The 15,295-nt window shown below is 49.4% G+C and overlaps 39 non-coding genes and 3 pseudogenes across 39 annotated transcripts; all 42 read right to left on the reverse strand.

Annotated features, from left to right (window-relative positions):
* Positions 1-29: 29 nt before the first annotated feature.
* On the reverse strand, positions 30-148 carry LOC149761523 (5S ribosomal RNA). The gene has a single exon (XR_016412122.1). It is a non-coding gene; the product is annotated as a 5S ribosomal RNA (ribosomal RNA).
* A 246-nt stretch (positions 149-394) lies between these two features.
* On the reverse strand, positions 395-513 carry LOC149761524 (5S ribosomal RNA). Its single transcript, XR_016410017.1, has one exon. It is a non-coding gene; the product is annotated as a 5S ribosomal RNA (ribosomal RNA).
* A 246-nt stretch (positions 514-759) lies between these two features.
* LOC149761525 (5S ribosomal RNA) lies at positions 760-878 on the reverse strand. The gene has a single exon (XR_016412560.1). It is a non-coding gene; the product is annotated as a 5S ribosomal RNA (ribosomal RNA).
* Positions 879-1,125: 247 nt separating this feature from the next.
* On the reverse strand, positions 1,126-1,244 carry LOC149761526 (5S ribosomal RNA). The gene has a single exon (XR_016407379.1). It is a non-coding gene; the product is annotated as a 5S ribosomal RNA (ribosomal RNA).
* A 246-nt stretch (positions 1,245-1,490) lies between these two features.
* Positions 1,491-1,609, reverse strand: LOC149761527 (5S ribosomal RNA). The gene has a single exon (XR_016410018.1). It is a non-coding gene; the product is annotated as a 5S ribosomal RNA (ribosomal RNA).
* A 246-nt stretch (positions 1,610-1,855) lies between these two features.
* LOC149761528 (5S ribosomal RNA) lies at positions 1,856-1,974 on the reverse strand (annotated as a pseudogene).
* Positions 1,975-2,220: 246 nt separating this feature from the next.
* LOC149761529 (5S ribosomal RNA) lies at positions 2,221-2,339 on the reverse strand. The gene has a single exon (XR_016405723.1). It is a non-coding gene; the product is annotated as a 5S ribosomal RNA (ribosomal RNA).
* Positions 2,340-2,585: 246 nt separating this feature from the next.
* Positions 2,586-2,704, reverse strand: LOC149761530 (5S ribosomal RNA). The gene has a single exon (XR_016405920.1). It is a non-coding gene; the product is annotated as a 5S ribosomal RNA (ribosomal RNA).
* A 248-nt stretch (positions 2,705-2,952) lies between these two features.
* Positions 2,953-3,071, reverse strand: LOC149761531 (5S ribosomal RNA). The gene has a single exon (XR_016401151.1). It is a non-coding gene; the product is annotated as a 5S ribosomal RNA (ribosomal RNA).
* Positions 3,072-3,317: 246 nt separating this feature from the next.
* Positions 3,318-3,436, reverse strand: LOC149761532 (5S ribosomal RNA). Its single transcript, XR_016410019.1, has one exon. It is a non-coding gene; the product is annotated as a 5S ribosomal RNA (ribosomal RNA).
* A 246-nt stretch (positions 3,437-3,682) lies between these two features.
* LOC149761533 (5S ribosomal RNA) lies at positions 3,683-3,801 on the reverse strand. Its single transcript, XR_016403740.1, has one exon. It is a non-coding gene; the product is annotated as a 5S ribosomal RNA (ribosomal RNA).
* Positions 3,802-4,047: 246 nt separating this feature from the next.
* Positions 4,048-4,167, reverse strand: LOC149761534 (5S ribosomal RNA). The gene has a single exon (XR_016408206.1). It is a non-coding gene; the product is annotated as a 5S ribosomal RNA (ribosomal RNA).
* Positions 4,168-4,413: 246 nt separating this feature from the next.
* On the reverse strand, positions 4,414-4,532 carry LOC149761535 (5S ribosomal RNA). The gene has a single exon (XR_016405528.1). It is a non-coding gene; the product is annotated as a 5S ribosomal RNA (ribosomal RNA).
* A 246-nt stretch (positions 4,533-4,778) lies between these two features.
* LOC149761536 (5S ribosomal RNA) lies at positions 4,779-4,897 on the reverse strand. Its single transcript, XR_016407132.1, has one exon. It is a non-coding gene; the product is annotated as a 5S ribosomal RNA (ribosomal RNA).
* A 248-nt stretch (positions 4,898-5,145) lies between these two features.
* Positions 5,146-5,264, reverse strand: LOC149761537 (5S ribosomal RNA). Its single transcript, XR_016412123.1, has one exon. It is a non-coding gene; the product is annotated as a 5S ribosomal RNA (ribosomal RNA).
* A 246-nt stretch (positions 5,265-5,510) lies between these two features.
* LOC149761538 (5S ribosomal RNA) lies at positions 5,511-5,629 on the reverse strand. The gene has a single exon (XR_016410020.1). It is a non-coding gene; the product is annotated as a 5S ribosomal RNA (ribosomal RNA).
* A 246-nt stretch (positions 5,630-5,875) lies between these two features.
* On the reverse strand, positions 5,876-5,994 carry LOC149761539 (5S ribosomal RNA). The gene has a single exon (XR_016412561.1). It is a non-coding gene; the product is annotated as a 5S ribosomal RNA (ribosomal RNA).
* Positions 5,995-6,241: 247 nt separating this feature from the next.
* Positions 6,242-6,360, reverse strand: LOC149761540 (5S ribosomal RNA). Its single transcript, XR_016407380.1, has one exon. It is a non-coding gene; the product is annotated as a 5S ribosomal RNA (ribosomal RNA).
* Positions 6,361-6,606: 246 nt separating this feature from the next.
* On the reverse strand, positions 6,607-6,725 carry LOC149761541 (5S ribosomal RNA). Its single transcript, XR_016410021.1, has one exon. It is a non-coding gene; the product is annotated as a 5S ribosomal RNA (ribosomal RNA).
* Positions 6,726-6,971: 246 nt separating this feature from the next.
* Positions 6,972-7,090, reverse strand: LOC149761542 (5S ribosomal RNA; annotated as a pseudogene).
* Positions 7,091-7,336: 246 nt separating this feature from the next.
* LOC149761543 (5S ribosomal RNA) lies at positions 7,337-7,455 on the reverse strand. Its single transcript, XR_016406920.1, has one exon. It is a non-coding gene; the product is annotated as a 5S ribosomal RNA (ribosomal RNA).
* A 246-nt stretch (positions 7,456-7,701) lies between these two features.
* LOC149761544 (5S ribosomal RNA) lies at positions 7,702-7,820 on the reverse strand. The gene has a single exon (XR_016405921.1). It is a non-coding gene; the product is annotated as a 5S ribosomal RNA (ribosomal RNA).
* A 248-nt stretch (positions 7,821-8,068) lies between these two features.
* LOC149761545 (5S ribosomal RNA) lies at positions 8,069-8,187 on the reverse strand. The gene has a single exon (XR_016401153.1). It is a non-coding gene; the product is annotated as a 5S ribosomal RNA (ribosomal RNA).
* A 246-nt stretch (positions 8,188-8,433) lies between these two features.
* LOC149761546 (5S ribosomal RNA) lies at positions 8,434-8,552 on the reverse strand. Its single transcript, XR_016404439.1, has one exon. It is a non-coding gene; the product is annotated as a 5S ribosomal RNA (ribosomal RNA).
* Positions 8,553-8,798: 246 nt separating this feature from the next.
* LOC149761547 (5S ribosomal RNA) lies at positions 8,799-8,917 on the reverse strand (annotated as a pseudogene).
* A 246-nt stretch (positions 8,918-9,163) lies between these two features.
* On the reverse strand, positions 9,164-9,282 carry LOC149761548 (5S ribosomal RNA). Its single transcript, XR_016402210.1, has one exon. It is a non-coding gene; the product is annotated as a 5S ribosomal RNA (ribosomal RNA).
* A 246-nt stretch (positions 9,283-9,528) lies between these two features.
* Positions 9,529-9,647, reverse strand: LOC149761549 (5S ribosomal RNA). Its single transcript, XR_016403517.1, has one exon. It is a non-coding gene; the product is annotated as a 5S ribosomal RNA (ribosomal RNA).
* A 246-nt stretch (positions 9,648-9,893) lies between these two features.
* LOC149761550 (5S ribosomal RNA) lies at positions 9,894-10,012 on the reverse strand. The gene has a single exon (XR_016402270.1). It is a non-coding gene; the product is annotated as a 5S ribosomal RNA (ribosomal RNA).
* A 247-nt stretch (positions 10,013-10,259) lies between these two features.
* LOC149761551 (5S ribosomal RNA) lies at positions 10,260-10,378 on the reverse strand. The gene has a single exon (XR_016405170.1). It is a non-coding gene; the product is annotated as a 5S ribosomal RNA (ribosomal RNA).
* Positions 10,379-10,624: 246 nt separating this feature from the next.
* On the reverse strand, positions 10,625-10,743 carry LOC149761552 (5S ribosomal RNA). Its single transcript, XR_016407207.1, has one exon. It is a non-coding gene; the product is annotated as a 5S ribosomal RNA (ribosomal RNA).
* A 246-nt stretch (positions 10,744-10,989) lies between these two features.
* LOC149761553 (5S ribosomal RNA) lies at positions 10,990-11,108 on the reverse strand. Its single transcript, XR_016408743.1, has one exon. It is a non-coding gene; the product is annotated as a 5S ribosomal RNA (ribosomal RNA).
* A 246-nt stretch (positions 11,109-11,354) lies between these two features.
* Positions 11,355-11,473, reverse strand: LOC149761554 (5S ribosomal RNA). Its single transcript, XR_016402271.1, has one exon. It is a non-coding gene; the product is annotated as a 5S ribosomal RNA (ribosomal RNA).
* Positions 11,474-11,720: 247 nt separating this feature from the next.
* LOC149761555 (5S ribosomal RNA) lies at positions 11,721-11,839 on the reverse strand. Its single transcript, XR_016405171.1, has one exon. It is a non-coding gene; the product is annotated as a 5S ribosomal RNA (ribosomal RNA).
* Positions 11,840-12,085: 246 nt separating this feature from the next.
* Positions 12,086-12,204, reverse strand: LOC149761556 (5S ribosomal RNA). The gene has a single exon (XR_016402709.1). It is a non-coding gene; the product is annotated as a 5S ribosomal RNA (ribosomal RNA).
* Positions 12,205-12,451: 247 nt separating this feature from the next.
* On the reverse strand, positions 12,452-12,570 carry LOC149761557 (5S ribosomal RNA). The gene has a single exon (XR_016405172.1). It is a non-coding gene; the product is annotated as a 5S ribosomal RNA (ribosomal RNA).
* Positions 12,571-12,816: 246 nt separating this feature from the next.
* On the reverse strand, positions 12,817-12,935 carry LOC149761558 (5S ribosomal RNA). Its single transcript, XR_016407208.1, has one exon. It is a non-coding gene; the product is annotated as a 5S ribosomal RNA (ribosomal RNA).
* A 246-nt stretch (positions 12,936-13,181) lies between these two features.
* LOC149761559 (5S ribosomal RNA) lies at positions 13,182-13,300 on the reverse strand. The gene has a single exon (XR_016408744.1). It is a non-coding gene; the product is annotated as a 5S ribosomal RNA (ribosomal RNA).
* Positions 13,301-13,546: 246 nt separating this feature from the next.
* On the reverse strand, positions 13,547-13,665 carry LOC149761560 (5S ribosomal RNA). Its single transcript, XR_016402211.1, has one exon. It is a non-coding gene; the product is annotated as a 5S ribosomal RNA (ribosomal RNA).
* Positions 13,666-13,911: 246 nt separating this feature from the next.
* LOC149761561 (5S ribosomal RNA) lies at positions 13,912-14,030 on the reverse strand. The gene has a single exon (XR_016410022.1). It is a non-coding gene; the product is annotated as a 5S ribosomal RNA (ribosomal RNA).
* Positions 14,031-14,276: 246 nt separating this feature from the next.
* On the reverse strand, positions 14,277-14,395 carry LOC149761562 (5S ribosomal RNA). Its single transcript, XR_016402273.1, has one exon. It is a non-coding gene; the product is annotated as a 5S ribosomal RNA (ribosomal RNA).
* Positions 14,396-14,642: 247 nt separating this feature from the next.
* Positions 14,643-14,761, reverse strand: LOC149761563 (5S ribosomal RNA). Its single transcript, XR_016412124.1, has one exon. It is a non-coding gene; the product is annotated as a 5S ribosomal RNA (ribosomal RNA).
* Positions 14,762-15,007: 246 nt separating this feature from the next.
* Positions 15,008-15,126, reverse strand: LOC149761564 (5S ribosomal RNA). Its single transcript, XR_016404359.1, has one exon. It is a non-coding gene; the product is annotated as a 5S ribosomal RNA (ribosomal RNA).
* Positions 15,127-15,295: the final 169 nt, after the last annotated feature.

Genomic DNA, 15,295 nt, shown 5'->3' on the forward strand with positions numbered 1-15,295 from the left:
AAATAAAAAAAGTGGAGAAAAAAATAAAAAGGGTGCAACACGAGGACTTCCCAGGGGGTCACCCATCCTAGTACTACTCTCGCCCAAGCACGCTTAACTGCGGAGTTCTGATGGGATCCGGTGCATTAGTGCTGGTATGATCGCACCCATGACATGCCCTTCGAAACTCCCTTTTATGACAAAGCAGCAGACCTCGACGGCCCGAGACATTCGCGCTGCCGGGGCCGTTCTGGCGTAGGATTCAACGCGCTGTTCCGCTATGCGGCATGGCACCGCGAGTCTCCGGACTCAGTTTATTTTCGGGGAAAAAAAATTATCCGAAGAGGAAAAGCCAAAAGCCGAAAAATTAAAAATAAATATTATCAAAAAATAAAAAAGCGGGCAAAAAATAAAAGGGGTGCAACACGAGGACTTCCCAGGGGGTCACCCATCCTAGTACTACTCTCGCCCAAGCACGCTTAACTGCGGAGTTCTGATGGGATCCGGTGCATTAGTGCTGGTATGATCGCACCCATGACATGCCCATCGAAACACCCTTTTATGACAAAGCAGCAGACCTCGACGGCCCGAGACATTCGCGCTGCCGGGGCCGTTCTGGCGTAGGATTCAATGCGCTGTTCCGCTATGCGGCATGGCACCGCGAGTCTCCGGACTCAGTTTATTTTCGAGGGAAAAAAATTATCCGAAGAGGAAAAGCCAAAAGCCAAACAATTAAAGATAAATGTTATCAAAAAAGAAAAAAGCGGGCAAAAAATAAAAGGGGTGCAACACGAGGACTTCCCATGGGGTCACCCATCCTAGTACTACTCTCGCCCAAGCACGCTTAACTGCGGAGTTCTGATGGGATCCGGTGCATTAGTGCTGGTATGATCGCACCCATGATATGCCCTTCGAAACTCCCTTTTATGACAAAGCAGCAGACCTCGACGGCCCGAGACATTCGCGCTGCCGGGGCCGTTCTGGCGTAGGATTCAACGCGCTAGTCCCGCTATGCGGCATGGCACCGCCAGTCTCCGGACTCAGTTTATTGTCGGGGGAAAAAAATTATCCTAAGAGGAAAAGCCAAAAGCCAAAAAATTAAAAATAAATATTATCAAAAAATAAAAAAGCGGGCAAAAAATAAAAAGGGTGCAACATGAGGACTTCCCAGGGGGTCACCCATCCTAGTACTACTCTCGCCCAAGCACGCTTAACTGCGGAGTTCTGATAGGATCCGGTGCATTAGTGCTGGTATGATCGCACCCAAGACATGCCCTTCGAAACTCCCTTTTATGACAAAGCAGCAGACCTCGACGGCCCGAGACATTCGCGCTGCTGGGGCCATTCTGGCGTAGGATTCAACACGCTGTTCCGCTATGCGGCATGGCACCGCCAGTCTCCGGACTCAGTTTATTTTCGGAGGAAAAAAATTATCCGAAGAGGAAAAGCCAAAAGCCGAAAAATAAAAAATAAATGTTATCAAAAAATAAAAAAGCGGGCAAAAAATAAAAGGGGTGCAACACGAGGACTTCCCAGGGGGTCACCCATCCTAGTACTACTCTCGCCCAAGCACGCTTAACTGCGGAGTTCTGATGGGATCCGGTGCATTAGTGCTGGTATGATCGCACCCATGACATGCCCTTCGAAACTCCCTTTTATGACAAAGCAGCAGACCTCGACGGCCCGAGACATTCGCGCTGCCGGGGCCGTTCTGGCGTAGGATTCAACGCGCTGTTCCGCTATGCGGCATGGCACCGCCAGTCTCCGGACTCAGTTTATTTTCGGGGGGAAAAAATTATCCGAAGAGGAAAAGCCAAAAGCCAAAAAATTAAAAATAAATATTATCAAAAAATAAAAAAGCGGGCAAAAAATAAAAAGGGTGCAACACGAGGACTTCCCAGGGGGTCACCCATCCTAGTACTTCTCTCGCCCAAGCACGCCTAACTGCGGAGTTATGATGGGATCCGGTGCATTAGTGCTGGTATGATCGCACCCATGACATGCCCTTCGAAACTCCCTTTTATGACAAAGCAGCAGACCGCGACGGCCCGAGACATTCGCGCTGCCGGGGCCGTTCTGGCGTAGGATTCAACGCGCTGTTCCGCTATGCGGCATGGCACCGCCAGTCTCCGGACTCAGTTTATTTTCGGGGGGAAAAAATTATCCGAAGAGGAAAAGCCAAAAGCCAAAAAATTAAAAATAAATATTATCAAAAAATAAAAAAGCGGGCAAAAAATAAAAAGGGTGCAACACGAGGACTTCCCAGGGGGTCACCCATCCTAGTACTACTCTCGCCCAAGCACGCTTAACTGCGGAGTTCTGATCGGATCCGGCGCATTAGTGCTGGTATGATCGCACCCATGGCATGCCCTTCGAAACTCCCTTTTATGACAAAGCAGCAGACCTCGACGGCCCGAGGCATTCGCGCTGCCGGGGCCGTTCTGGTGTAGGATTCAACGCGCTGTTCCGCTATGCGGCATGGCACCGCGAGTCTCCGGACTCAGTTTATTTTCGGGGGAAAAAAATTATCCGAAGAGGAAAAGCCAAAAGCCGAAAAATTAAAAATAAATATTATCAAAAAATAAAAAAGCGGGCAAGAAATAAAAGGGGTGCAACACGAGGACTTCCCAGGGGGTCACCCATCCTAGTACTACTCTCGCCCAAGCACGCTTAACTGCGGAGTTATGATGGGATCCGGTGCATTAGTGCTGGTATGATCGCACCCATGACATGCCCATCGAAACTCCCTTTTATGACAAAGCAGCAGACCTCGACGGCCCGAGACATTCGCGCCGCCGGGGCCGTTCTGGCGTAGGATTCAACGCGCTGGTCCCGCTATGCGGCATGGCACCGCCAGTCTCCGGACTCAGTTTATTTTCGGGAGAAAAAAATTATCCGAAGAGGAAAAGCCAAAAGCCGAAAAATTAAAAATAAATATTATCAAAAAATAAAAAAGTGGAGAAAAAAATAAAAAGGGTGCAACACGAGGACTTCCCTGGGGGTCACCCATCCTAGTACTACTCTCGCCCAAGCACGCTTAACTGCGGAGTTCTGATGGGATCCGGTGCATTAGTGCTGGTATGATCGCACCCATGACATGCCCTTCGAAACTCCCTTTTATGACAAAGCAGCAGACCTCGACGGCCCGAGACATTCGCGCTGCCGGGGCCGTTCTGGCGTAGGATTCAACGCGCTGTTCCGCTATGCGGCATGGCACCGCGAGTCTCCGGACTCAGTTTATTTTCGGGGGAAAAAAATTATCCGAAGAGGAAAAGCCAAAAGCCGAAAAATTAAAAATAAATATTATCAAAAAATAAAAAAGCGGGCAAAAAATAAAAGGGGTGCAACACGAGGACTTCCCAGGGGGTCACCCATCCTAGTACTACTCTCGCCCAAGCACGCTTAACTGCGGAGTTCTGATGGGATCCGGTGCATTAGTGCTGGTATGATCGCACCCATGACATGCCCTTCGAAACTCCCTTTTATGACAAAGCAGCAGACCTCGACGGCCCGAGACATTCGCGCTGCCGGGGCCGTTCTGGCGTAGGATTCAACGCGCTGTTCCGCTATGCGGCATGGCACCGCGAGCCTCCGGACTCAGTTTATTTTCGAGGGAAAAAAATTATCCGAAATGGAAAAGCCAAAAGCCGAAAAATTAAAAATAAATATTATCAAAAAATAAAAAAGCGGGCAAAAAATAAAAGGGGTGCAACACGAGGACTTCCCAGGGGGTCACCCATCCTAGTACTACTCTCGCCCAAGCACGCTTAACTGCGGAGTTCTGATAGGATCCGGTGCATTAGTGCTGGTATGATTGCACCCAAGACATGCCCTTCGAAACTCCCTTTTATGACAAAGCAGCAGACCTCGACGGCCCGAGACATTCGCGCTGCCGGGGCCGTTCTGGCGTAGGATTCAACACGCTCTTCCGCTATGCGGCATGGCACCGCCAGTCTCCGGACTCAGTTTATTTTCGGGGGAAAAAAATTATCCGAAGAGGAAAAGCCAAAAGCCGAAAAATAAAAAATAAATGTTATCAAAAAATAAAAAAGCGGGCAAAAAATAAAAGGGGTGCAACACGAGGACTTTCCAGGGGGGTCACCCATCCTAGTACTACTCTTGCCCAAGCACGCTTAACTGCGGAGTTCTGATGGGATCCGGTGCATTAGTGCTGGTATGATCGCACCCATGACATGCCCTTCGAAACTCCCTTTTATGACAAAGCAGCAGACCTTGACGGCCCGAGACATTCGCGCTGCCGGGGCCATTCTGGCGTAGGATTCAACGCGCTGTTCCGCTATGCGGCATGGCACCGCCAGTCTCCGGACTCAGTTTATTTTCGGGGGGAAAAAATTATCCGAAGAGGAAAAGCCAAAAGCCAAAAAATTAAAAATAAATATTATCAAAAAATAAAAAAGCGGGCAAAAAATAAAAAGGGTGCAACACGAGGACTTCCCAGGGGGTCACCCATCCCAGTACTACTCTCGCCCAAGCACGCTTAACTGCGGAGTTCTGATCGGATCCGGCGCATTAGTGCTGGTATGATCGCACCCATGACATGCCCTTCGAAACTCCCTTTTATGACAAAGCAGCAGACCTCGACGGCCCGAGGCATTCGCGCTGCCGGGGCCGTTCTAGTGTAGGATTCAACGCGCTGTTCCGCTATGCGGCATGGCACCGCGAGTCTCCGGACTCAGTTTATTTTCGGGAGAAAAAAATTATCCGAAGAGGAAAAGCCAAAAGCCGAAAAATTAAAAATAAATATTATCAAAAAATAAAAAAGCGGGCAAAAAATAAAAGGGGTGCAACACGAGGACTTCCCAGGGGGTCACCCATCCTAGTACTACACTCGCCCAAGCACGCTTAACTGCGGAGTTATGATGGGATCCGGTGCATTAGTGCTGGTATGATCGCACCCATGACATGCCCATCGAAACTCCCTTTTATGACAAAGCAGCAGACCTCGACGGCCCGAGACATTCGCGCCGCCGGGGCCGTTCTGGCGTAGTATTCAACGCGCTGGTCCCGCTATGCGGCATGGCACCGCCAGTCTCCGGACTCAGTTTATTTTCGGGGGAAAAAAATTATCCGAAGAGGAAAAGCCAAAAGCCGAAAAATTAAAAATAAATATTATCAAAAAATAAAAAAGTGGAGAAAAAAATAAAAAGGGTGCAACACGAGGACTTCCCAGGGGGTCACCCATCCTAGTACTACTCTCGCCCAAGCACGCTTAACTGCGGAGTTCTGATGGGATCCGGTGCATTAGTGCTGGTATGATCGCACCCATGACATGCCCTTCGAAACTCCCTTTTATGACAAAGCAGCAGACCTCGACGGCCCGAGACATTCGCGCTGCCGGGGCCGTTCTGGCGTAGGATTCAACGCGCTGTTCCGCTATGCGGCATGGCACCGCGAGTCTCCGGACTCAGTTTATTTTCGGGGGAAAAAAATTATCCGAAGAGGAAAAGCCAAAAGCCGAAAAATTAAAAATAAATATTATCAAAAAATAAAAAAGCGGGCAAAAAATAAAAGGGGTGCAACACGAGGACTTCCCAGGGGGTCACCCATCCTAGTACTACTCTCGCCCAAGCACGCTTAACTGCGGAGTTCTGATGGGATCCGGTGCATTAGTGCTGGTATGATCGCACCCATGACATGCCCATCGAAACACCCTTTTATGACAAAGCAGCAGACCTCGACGGCCCGAGACATTCGCGCTGCCGGGGCCGTTCTGGCGTAGGATTCAATGCGCTGTTCCGCTATGCGGCATGGCACCGCGAGTCTCCGGACTCAGTTTATTTTCGAGGGAAAAAAATTATCCGAAGAGGAAAAGCCAAAAGCCAAACAATTAAAGATAAATGTTATCAAAAAAGAAAAAAGCGGGCAAAAAATAAAAGGGGTGCAACACGAGGACTTCCCATGGGGTCACCCATCCTAGTACTACTCTCGCCCAAGCACGCTTAACTGCGGAGTTCTGATGGGATCCGGTGCATTAGTGCTGGTATGATCGCACCCATGATATGCCCTTCGAAACTCCCTTTTATGACAAAGCAGCAGACCTCGACGGCCCGAGACATTCGCGCTGCCGGGGCCGTTCTGGCGTAGGATTCAACGCGCTAGTCCCGCTATGCGGCATGGCACCGCCAGTCTCCGGGCTCAGTTTATTGTCGGGGGAAAAAAATTATCCTAAGAGGAAAAGCCAAAAGCCAAAAAATTAAAAATAAATATTATCAAAAAATAAAAAAGCGGGCAAAAAATAAAAAGGGTGCAACATGAGGACTTCCCAGGGGGTCACCCATCCTAGTACTACTCTCGCCCAAGCACGCTTAACTGCGGAGTTCTGATAGGATCCGGTGCATTAGTGCTGGTATGATCGCACCCAAGACATGCCCTTCGAAACTCCCTTTTATGACAAAGCAGCAGACCTCGACGGCCCGAGACATTCGCGCTGCCGGGGCCATTCTGGCGTAGGATTCAACACGCTGTTCCGCTATGCGGCATGGCACCGCCAGTCTCCGGACTCAGTTTATTTTCGGAGGAAAAAAATTATCCGAAGAGGAAAAGCCAAAAGCCGAAAAATAAAAAATAAATGTTATCAAAAAATAAAAAAGCGGGCAAAAAATAAAAGGGGTGCAACACGAGGACTTCCCAGGGGGTCACCCATCCTAGTACTACTCTCGCCCAAGCACGCTTAACTGCGGAGTTCTGATGGGATCCGGTGCATTAGTGCTGGTATGATCGCACCCATGACATGCCCTTCGAAACTCCCTTTTATGACAAAGCAGCAGACCTCGACGGCCCGAGACATTCGCGCTGCCGGGGCCGTTCTGGCGTAGGATTCAACGCGCTGTTCCGCTATGCGGCATGGCACCGCCAGTCTCCGGACTCAGTTTATTTTCGGGGGGAAAAAATTATCCGAAGAGGAAAAGCCAAAAGCCAAAAAATTAAAAATAAATATTATCAAAAAATAAAAAAGCGGGCAAAAAATAAAAAGGGTGCAACACGAGGACTTCCCAGGGGGTCACCCATCCTAGTACTTCTCTCGCCCAAGCACGCCTAACTGCGGAGTTATGATGGGATCCGGTGCATTAGTGCTGGTATGATCGCACCCATGACATGCCCTTCGAAACTCCCTTTTATGACAAAGCAGCAGACCGCGACGGCCCGAGACATTCGCGCTGCCGGGGCCGTTCTGGCGTAGGATTCAACGCGCTGTTCCGCTATGCGGCATGGCACCGCCAGTCTCCGGACTCAGTTTATTTTCGGGGGGAAAAAATTATCCGAAGAGGAAAAGCCAAAAGCCAAAAAATTAAAAATAAATATTATCAAAAAATAAAAAAGCGGGCAAAAAATAAAAAGGGTGCAACACGAGGACTTCCCAGGGGGTCACCCATTCTAGTACTACTCTCGCCCAAGCACGCTTAACTGCGGAGTTCTGATCGGATCCGGCGCATTAGTGCTGGTATGATCGCACCCATGGCATGCCCTTCGAAACTCCCTTTTATGACAAAGCAGCAGACCTCGACGGCCCGAGGCATTCGCGCTGCCGGGGCCGTTCTGGTGTAGGATTCAACGCGCTGTTCCGCTATGCGGCATGGCACCGCGAGTCTCCGGACTCAGTTTATTTTCGGGGGAAAAAAATTATCCGAAGAGGAAAAGCCAAAAGCCGAAAAATTAAAAATAAATATTGTCAAAAAATAAAAAAGCGGGCAAAAAATAAAAGGGGTGCAACACGAGGACTTCCCAGGGGGTCACCCATCCTAGTACTACTCTCGCCCAAGCACGCTTAACTGCGGAGTTATGATGGGATCCGGTGCATTAGTGCTGGTATGATCGCACCCATGACATGCCCATCGAAACTCCCTTTTATGACAAAGCAGCAGACCTCGACGGCCCGAGACATTCGCGCCGCCGGGGCCGTTCTGGCGTAGGATTCAACGCGCTGGTCCCGCTATGCGGCATGGCACCGCCAGTCTCCGGACTCAGTTTATTTTCGGGGGAAAAAAATTATCCGAAGAGGAAAAGCCAAAAGCCGAAAAATTAAAAATAAATATTATCAAAAAATAAAAAAGTGGAGAAAAAAATAAAAAGGGTGCAACACGAGGACTTCCCTGGGGGTCACCCATCCTAGTACTACTCTCGCCCAAGCACGCTTAACTGCGGAGTTCTGATGGGATCCGGTGCATTAGTGCTGGTATGATCGCACCCATGACATGCCCTTCGAAACTCCCTTTTATGACAAAGCAGCAGACCTCGACGGTCCGAGACATTCGCGCTGCCGGGGCCGTTCTGGCGTAGGATTCAACGCGCTGTTCCGCTATGCGGCATGGCACCGCCAGTCTCCGGACTCAGTTTATTTTCGGGGGAAAAAAATTATCCGAAGAGGAAAAGACAAAAGCCGAAAAATATAAAATAAATGTTATCAAAAAATAAAAAAGCGGGCAAAAAATAAAAGGGGTGCAACACGAGGACTTCCCATGGGGTCACCCATCCAAGTACTACTCTCGCCCAAGCACGCTTAACTGCAGAGTTCTCATGGGATCCGGTGCATTAGTGCTGGTATGATCGCACCCATGACATGCCCTTCGAAACTCCCTTTTATGACAAAGCAGCAGACCTCGACGGCCCGAGACATTCGCACTGCCGGGGCCGTTCTGGCGTATGATTCAACGCGCTGTTCCGCTATGCGGCATGGCACCGCCAGTCTCCGGACTCAGTTTATTTTCGGGGGGAAAAAATTATCCGAAGAGGAAAAGCCAAAAGCCAAAAAATTAAAAATAAATATTATCAAAAAATAAAAAAGCGGGCAAAAAATAAAAAGGGTGCAACACGAGGACTTCCCAGGGGGTCACCCATCCTAGTACTTCTCTCGCCCAAGCACGCTTAACTGCGGAGTTATGATGGGATCCGGTGCATTAGTGCTGGTATGACCGCAGCCATGACATGCCCTTCGAAACTCCCTTTTATGACAAAGCAGCAGACCGCGACGGCCCGAGACATTCGCGCTGCCGGGGCCGTTCTGGCGTAGGATTCAACGCGCTGTTCCGCTATGCGGCATGGCACCGCCAGTCTCCGGACTCAGTTTATTGTCGGAGGAAAAAAATTATCCGAAGAGGAAAAGCCAAAAGCCGAAAAATTAAAAATAAATATTATCAAAAAATAAAAAAGCGGGCAAAAAATAAAAAGGGTGCAACACGAGGACTTCCCAGGGGGTCACCCATCCTAGTACTACTCTCGCCCAAGCACGCTTAACTGCGGAGTTCTGATGGGATCCGGTGCATTAGTGCTGGTATGATCGCACCTAAGACATGCCCTTCGAAACTCCCTTTTAATACAAAGCAGCAGACCTCGACGGCCCGAGACATTCGCGCTGCCGGGGCCGTTCTGGCGTATGATTCAACGCGCTGTTCCGCTATGCGGCATGGCACCGCCAGTCTCCGGACTCAGTTTATTTTCGGGGGGAAAAAATTATCCGAAGAGGAAAAGCCAAAAGCCAAAAAATTAAAAATAAATATTATCAAAAAATAAAAAAGCGGGCAAAAAATAAAAGGGGTGCAACACGAGGACTTCCCAGGGGGTCACCTATCCTAGTACTACTCTCGCCCAAGCACGCTTAACTGCGGAGTTCTGATGGGATCCGGTGCATTAGTGCTGGTATGATCGCACCCATGACATGCCCATCGAATCACCCTTTTATGACAAAGCAGTAGACCTCGACGGCCCGAGACATTCGCGCTGCCGGGGCCGTTCTGGCGTAGGATTCAACGCGCTGTTCCGCTATGCGGCATCGCACCGCGAGTCTCCGGACTCAGTTTATTTTCGGAGGAAAAAAATTATCCGAAGAGGAAAAGCCAAAAGCCGAAAAATTAAAAATAAATGTTATCAAAAAATAAAAAAGCGGGCAAAAAATAAAAGGGGTGCAACACGAGGACTTCCCAGGGGGTCACCCATCCTAGTACTACTCTCGCCCAAGCACGCTTAACTGCGAAGTTCTGATGGGATCCGGTGCATTAGTGCTGGTATGATCGCACCCATGATATGCCCTTCGAAACTCCCTTTTATGACAAAGCAGCAGACCTCGACGGCCCGAGACATTCGCGCTGCCGGGGCCGTTCTGGCGTAGGATTCAACGCGCTGGTCCCGCTATGCGGCATGGCACCGCCAGTCTCCGGACTCAGTTTATTGTCGGGGAAAAAAAATTATCCGAAGAGGAAAAGCCAAAAGCCAAAAAATTAAAAATAAATATTATCAAAAAATAAAAAAGCGGGCAAAAAATAAAAAGGGTGCAACACGAAGACTTTCCAGGGGGTCACCCATCCTAGTACTACTCTCGCCCAAGCACGCTTAACTGCGGAGTTCTGATGGGATCCGGTGCATTAGTGCTGGTATGATCGCACCCAAGACATGCCCTTCGAAACTCCCTTTTATGACAAAGCAGCAGACCTCGACGGCCCAAGACATTCGCGCTGCCGGGGCCGTTCTGGCGTAGGATTCAACGCGCTGTTCCGCTATGCGGCATGGCACCGCCAGTCTCCGGACTCAGTTTATTTTCGGGGGAAAAAAATTATCCGAAGAGGAAAAGACAAAAGCCGAAAAATATAAAATAAATGTTATCAAAAAATAAAAAAGCGGGCAAAAAATAAAAGGGGTGCAACACGAGGACTTCCCATGGGGTCACCCATCCAAGTACTACTCTCGCCCAAGCACGCTTAACTGCAGAGTTCTCATGGGATCCGGTGCATTAGTGCTGGTATGATCGCACGCATGACATGCCCTTCGAAACTCCCTTTTATGACAAAGCAGCAGACCTCGACGGCCCGAGACATTCGCGCTGCCGGGGCCGTTCTGGCGTATGATTCAACGCGCTGTTCCGCTATGCGGCATGGCACCGCCAGTCTCCGGACTCAGTTTATTTTCGGGGGGAAAAAATTATCCGAAGAGGAAAAGCCAAAAGCCAAAAAATTAAAAATAAATATTATCAAAAAATAAAAAAGCGGGCAAAAAATAAAAAGGGTGCAACACGAGGACTTCCCAGGGGGTCACCCATCCTAGTACTTCTCTCGCCCAAGCACGCTTAACTGCGGAGTTATGATGGGATCCGGTGCATTAGTGCTGGTATGATCGCAGCCATGACATGCCCTTCGAAACTCCCTTTTATGACAAAGCAGCAGACCGCGACGGCCCGAGACATTCGCGCTGCCGGGGCCGTTCTGGCGTAGGATTCAACGCGCTGTTCCGCTATGCGGCATGGCACCGCGAGTCTCCGGACTCAGTTTATTTTCGGAGGAAAAAAATTATCCGAAGAGGAAAAGCCAAAAGCCGAAAAATTAAAAATAAATATTATCAAAAAATAAAAAAGCGGGCAAAAAATAAAAGGGGTGCAACACGAGGACTTCCCAGGGGGTCACCCATCCTAGTACTACTCTCGCCCAAGCACGCTTAACTGCGAAGTTCTGATGGGATCCGGTGCATTAGTGCTGGTATGATCGCACCCATGATATGCCCTTCGAAACTCCCTTTTATGACAAAGCAGCAGACCTCGACGGCCCGAGACATTCGCGCTGCCGGGGCCGTTCTGGCGTAGGATTCAACGCGCTGGTCCCGCTATGCGGCATGGCACCGCCAGTCTCCGGACTCAGTTTATTGTCGGGGAAAAAAAATTATCCGAAGAGGAAAAGCCAAAAGCCAAAAAATTAAAAATAAATATTATCAAAAAATAAAAAAGCGGGCAAAAAATAAAAAGGGTGCAACACGAAGACTTTCCAGGGGGTCACCCATCCTAGTACTACTCTCGCCCAAGCACGCTTAACTGCGGAGTTCTGATGGGATCCGGTGCATTAGTGCTGGTATGATCGCACCCAAGACATGCCCTTCGAAACTCCCTTTTATGACAAAGCAGCAGACCTCGACGGCCCAAGACATTCGCGCTGCCGGGGCCGTTCTGGCGTAGGATTCAACGCGCTGTTCCGCTATGCGGCATGGCACCGCCAGTCTCCGGACTCAGTTTATTTTCGGGGGAAAAAAATTATCCGAAGAGGAAAAGACAAAAGCCGAAAAATATAAAATAAATGTTATCAAAAAATAAAAAAGCGGGCAAAAAATAAAAGGGGTGCAACACGAGGACTTCCCATGGGGTCACCCATCCAAGTACTACTCTCGCCCAAGCACGCTTAACTGCGAAGTTCTGATGGGATCCGGTGCATTAGTGCTGGTATGATCGCACCCATGATATGCCCTTCGAAACTCCCTTTTATGACAAAGCAGCAGACCTCGACGGCCCGAGACATTCGCGCTGCCGGGGCCGTTCTGGCGTAGGATTCAACGCGCTGGTCCCGCTATGCGGCATGGCACCGCCAGTCTCCGGACTCAGTTTATTGTCGGGGAAAAAAAATTATCCGAAGAGGAAAAGCCAAAAGCCAAAAAATTAAAAATAAATATTATCAAAAAATAAAAAAGCGGGCAAAAAATAAAAAGGGTGCAACACGAAGACTTTCCAGGGGGTCACCCATCCTAGTACTACTCTCGCCCAAGCACGCTTAACTGCGGAGTTCTGATGGGATCCGGTGCATTAGTGCTGGTATGATCGCACCCAAGACATGCCCTTCGAAACTCCCTTTTATGACAAAGCAGCAGACCTCGACGGCCCAAGACATTCGCGCTGCCGGGGCCGTTCTGGCGTAGGATTCAACGCGCTGTTCCGCTATGCGGCATGGCACCGCCAGTCTCCGGACTCAGTTTATTTTCGGGGGAAAAAAATTATCCGAAGAGGAAAAGACAAAAGCCGAAAAATATAAAATAAATGTTATCAAAAAATAAAAAAGCGGGCAAAAAATAAAAGGGGTGCAACACGAGGACTTCCCATGGGGTCACCCATCCAAGTACTACTCTCGCCCAAGCACGCTTAACTGCAGAGTTCTCATGGGATCCGGTGCATTAGTGCTGGTATGATCGCACGCATGACATGCCCTTCGAAACTCCCTTTTATGACAAAGCAGCAGACCTCGACGGCCCGAGACATTCGCGCTGCCGGGGCCGTTCTGGCGTATGATTCAACGCGCTGTTCCGCTATGCGGCATGGCACCGCCAGTCTCCGGACTCAGTTTATTTTCGGGGGGAAAAAATTATCCGAAGAGGAAAAGCCAAAAGCCAAAAAATTAAAAATAAATATTATCAAAAAATAAAAAAGCGGGCAAAAAATAAAAAGGGTGCAACACGAGGACTTCCCAGGGGGTCACCCATCCTAGTACTTCTCTCGCCCAAGCACGCTTAACTGCGGAGTTATGATGGGATCCGGTGCATTAGTGCTGGTATGATCGCAGCCATGACATGCCCTTCGAAACTCCCTTTTATGACAAAGCAGCAGACCGCGACGGCCCGAGACATTCGCGCTGCCGGGGCCGTTCTGGCGTAGGATTCAACGCGCTGTTCCGCTATGCGGCATAGCACCGCGAGTCTCCGGACTCAGTTTATTTTCGGAGGAAAAAAATTATCCGAAGAGGAAAAGCCAAAAGCCGAAAAATTAAAAATAAATATTATCAAAAAATAAAAAAGCGGGCAAAAAATAAAAAGGGTGCAACACGAGGACTTCCCAGGGGGTCACCCATCCTAGTACTACTCTCGCCCAAGCACGCTTAACTGCGGAGTTCTGATGGGATCCGGTGCATTAGTGCTGGTATGATCGCACCTAAGACATGCCCTTCGAAACTCCCTTTTAATACAAAGCAGCAGACCTCGACGACCCGAGACATTCGCGCTGCCGGGGCCGTTCTGGCGTATGATTCAACGCGCTGTTCCGCTATGCGGCATGGCACCGCCAGTCTCCGGACTCAGTTTATTTTCGGGGGGAAAAAATTATCCGAAGAGGAAAAGCCAAAAGCCAAAAAATTAAAAATAAATATTATCAAAAAATAAAAAAGCGGGCAAAAAATAAAAGGGGTGCAACACGAGGACTTCCCAGGGGGTCACCCATCCTAGTACTACTCTCGCCCAAGCACGCTTAACTGCGGAGTTCTGATGGGATCCGGTGCATTAGTGCTGGTATGATCGCACCCATGACATGCCCATCGAAACGCCCTTTTATGACAAAGCAGTAGACCTCGACGGCCCGAGACATTCGCGCTGCCGGGGCCGTTCTGGCGTAGGATTCAACGCGCTGTTCCGCTATGCGGCATGGCACCGCGAGTCTCCGGACTCAGTTTATTTTCGGAGGAAAAAAATTATCCGAAGAGGAAAAGCCAAAAGCCGAAAAATTAAAAATAAATGTTATCAAAAAATAAAAAAGCGGACAAAAAATAAAAGGGGTGCAACACGAGGACTTCCCAGGGGGTCACCCATCCTAGTACTACTCTCGCCCAAGCACGCTTAACTGCGAAGTTCTGATGGGATCCGGTGCATTAGTGCTGGTATGATCGCACCCATGATATGCCCTTCGAAACTCCCTTTTATGACAAAGCAGCAGACCTCGACGGCCCGAGACATTCGCGCTGCCGGGGCCGTTCTGGCGTACGATTCAACGCGCTGGTCCCGCTATGCGGCATGGCACCGCCAGTCTCCGGACTCAGTTTATTGTCGGGGGAAAAAAATTATCCGAAGAGGAAAAGCCAAAAGCCAAAAAATTAAAAATAAATATTATCAAAAAATAAAAAAGCGGGCAAAAAATAAAAAGGGTGCAACACGAGGACTTCCCAGGGGGTCACCCATCCTAGTACTACTCTCGCCCAAGCACGCTTAACTGCGGAGTTCTGATGGGATCCGGTGCATTAGTGCTGGTATGATCGCACCCAAGACATGCCCTTCGAAACTCCCTTTTATGACAAAGCAGCAGACCTCGACGGCCCGAGACATTCGCGCTGCCGGGGCCGTTCTGGCGTAGGATTCAACGCGCTGTTCCGCTATGCGGCATGGCACCGCCAGTCTCCGGACTCAGTTTATTTTTGGGGGAAAAAAATTATCCGAAGAGGAAAAGACAAAAGCCGAAAAATAAAAAATAAATGTTATCAAAAAATAAAAAAGCGGGCAAAAAATAAAAGGGGTGCAACACGAGGACTTCCCATGGGGTCACCCATCCTAGTACTACTCTCGCCCAAGCACGCTTAACTGCAGAGTTCTCATGGGATCCGGTGCATTAGTGCTGGTATGATCGCACCCATGACATGCCCTTCGAAACTCCCTTTTATGACAAAGCAGCAGACCTCGACGGCCCGAGACATTCGCGCTGCCGGGGCCGTTCTGGCGTATGATTCAACGCGCTGTTCCGCTATGCGGCATGGCACCGCCAGTCTCCGGACTCAGTTTATTTTCGGGGGGAAAAAATTAT

This window comes from Phoenix dactylifera, chromosome 4 (genome assembly GCF_051530095.1).
Source record: "Phoenix dactylifera cultivar Ajwa chromosome 4, Ajwa_hap1_PhDact_Kaust_v1.1, whole genome shotgun sequence".
NCBI lineage: Eukaryota > Viridiplantae > Streptophyta > Magnoliopsida > Arecales > Arecaceae > Phoenix > Phoenix dactylifera.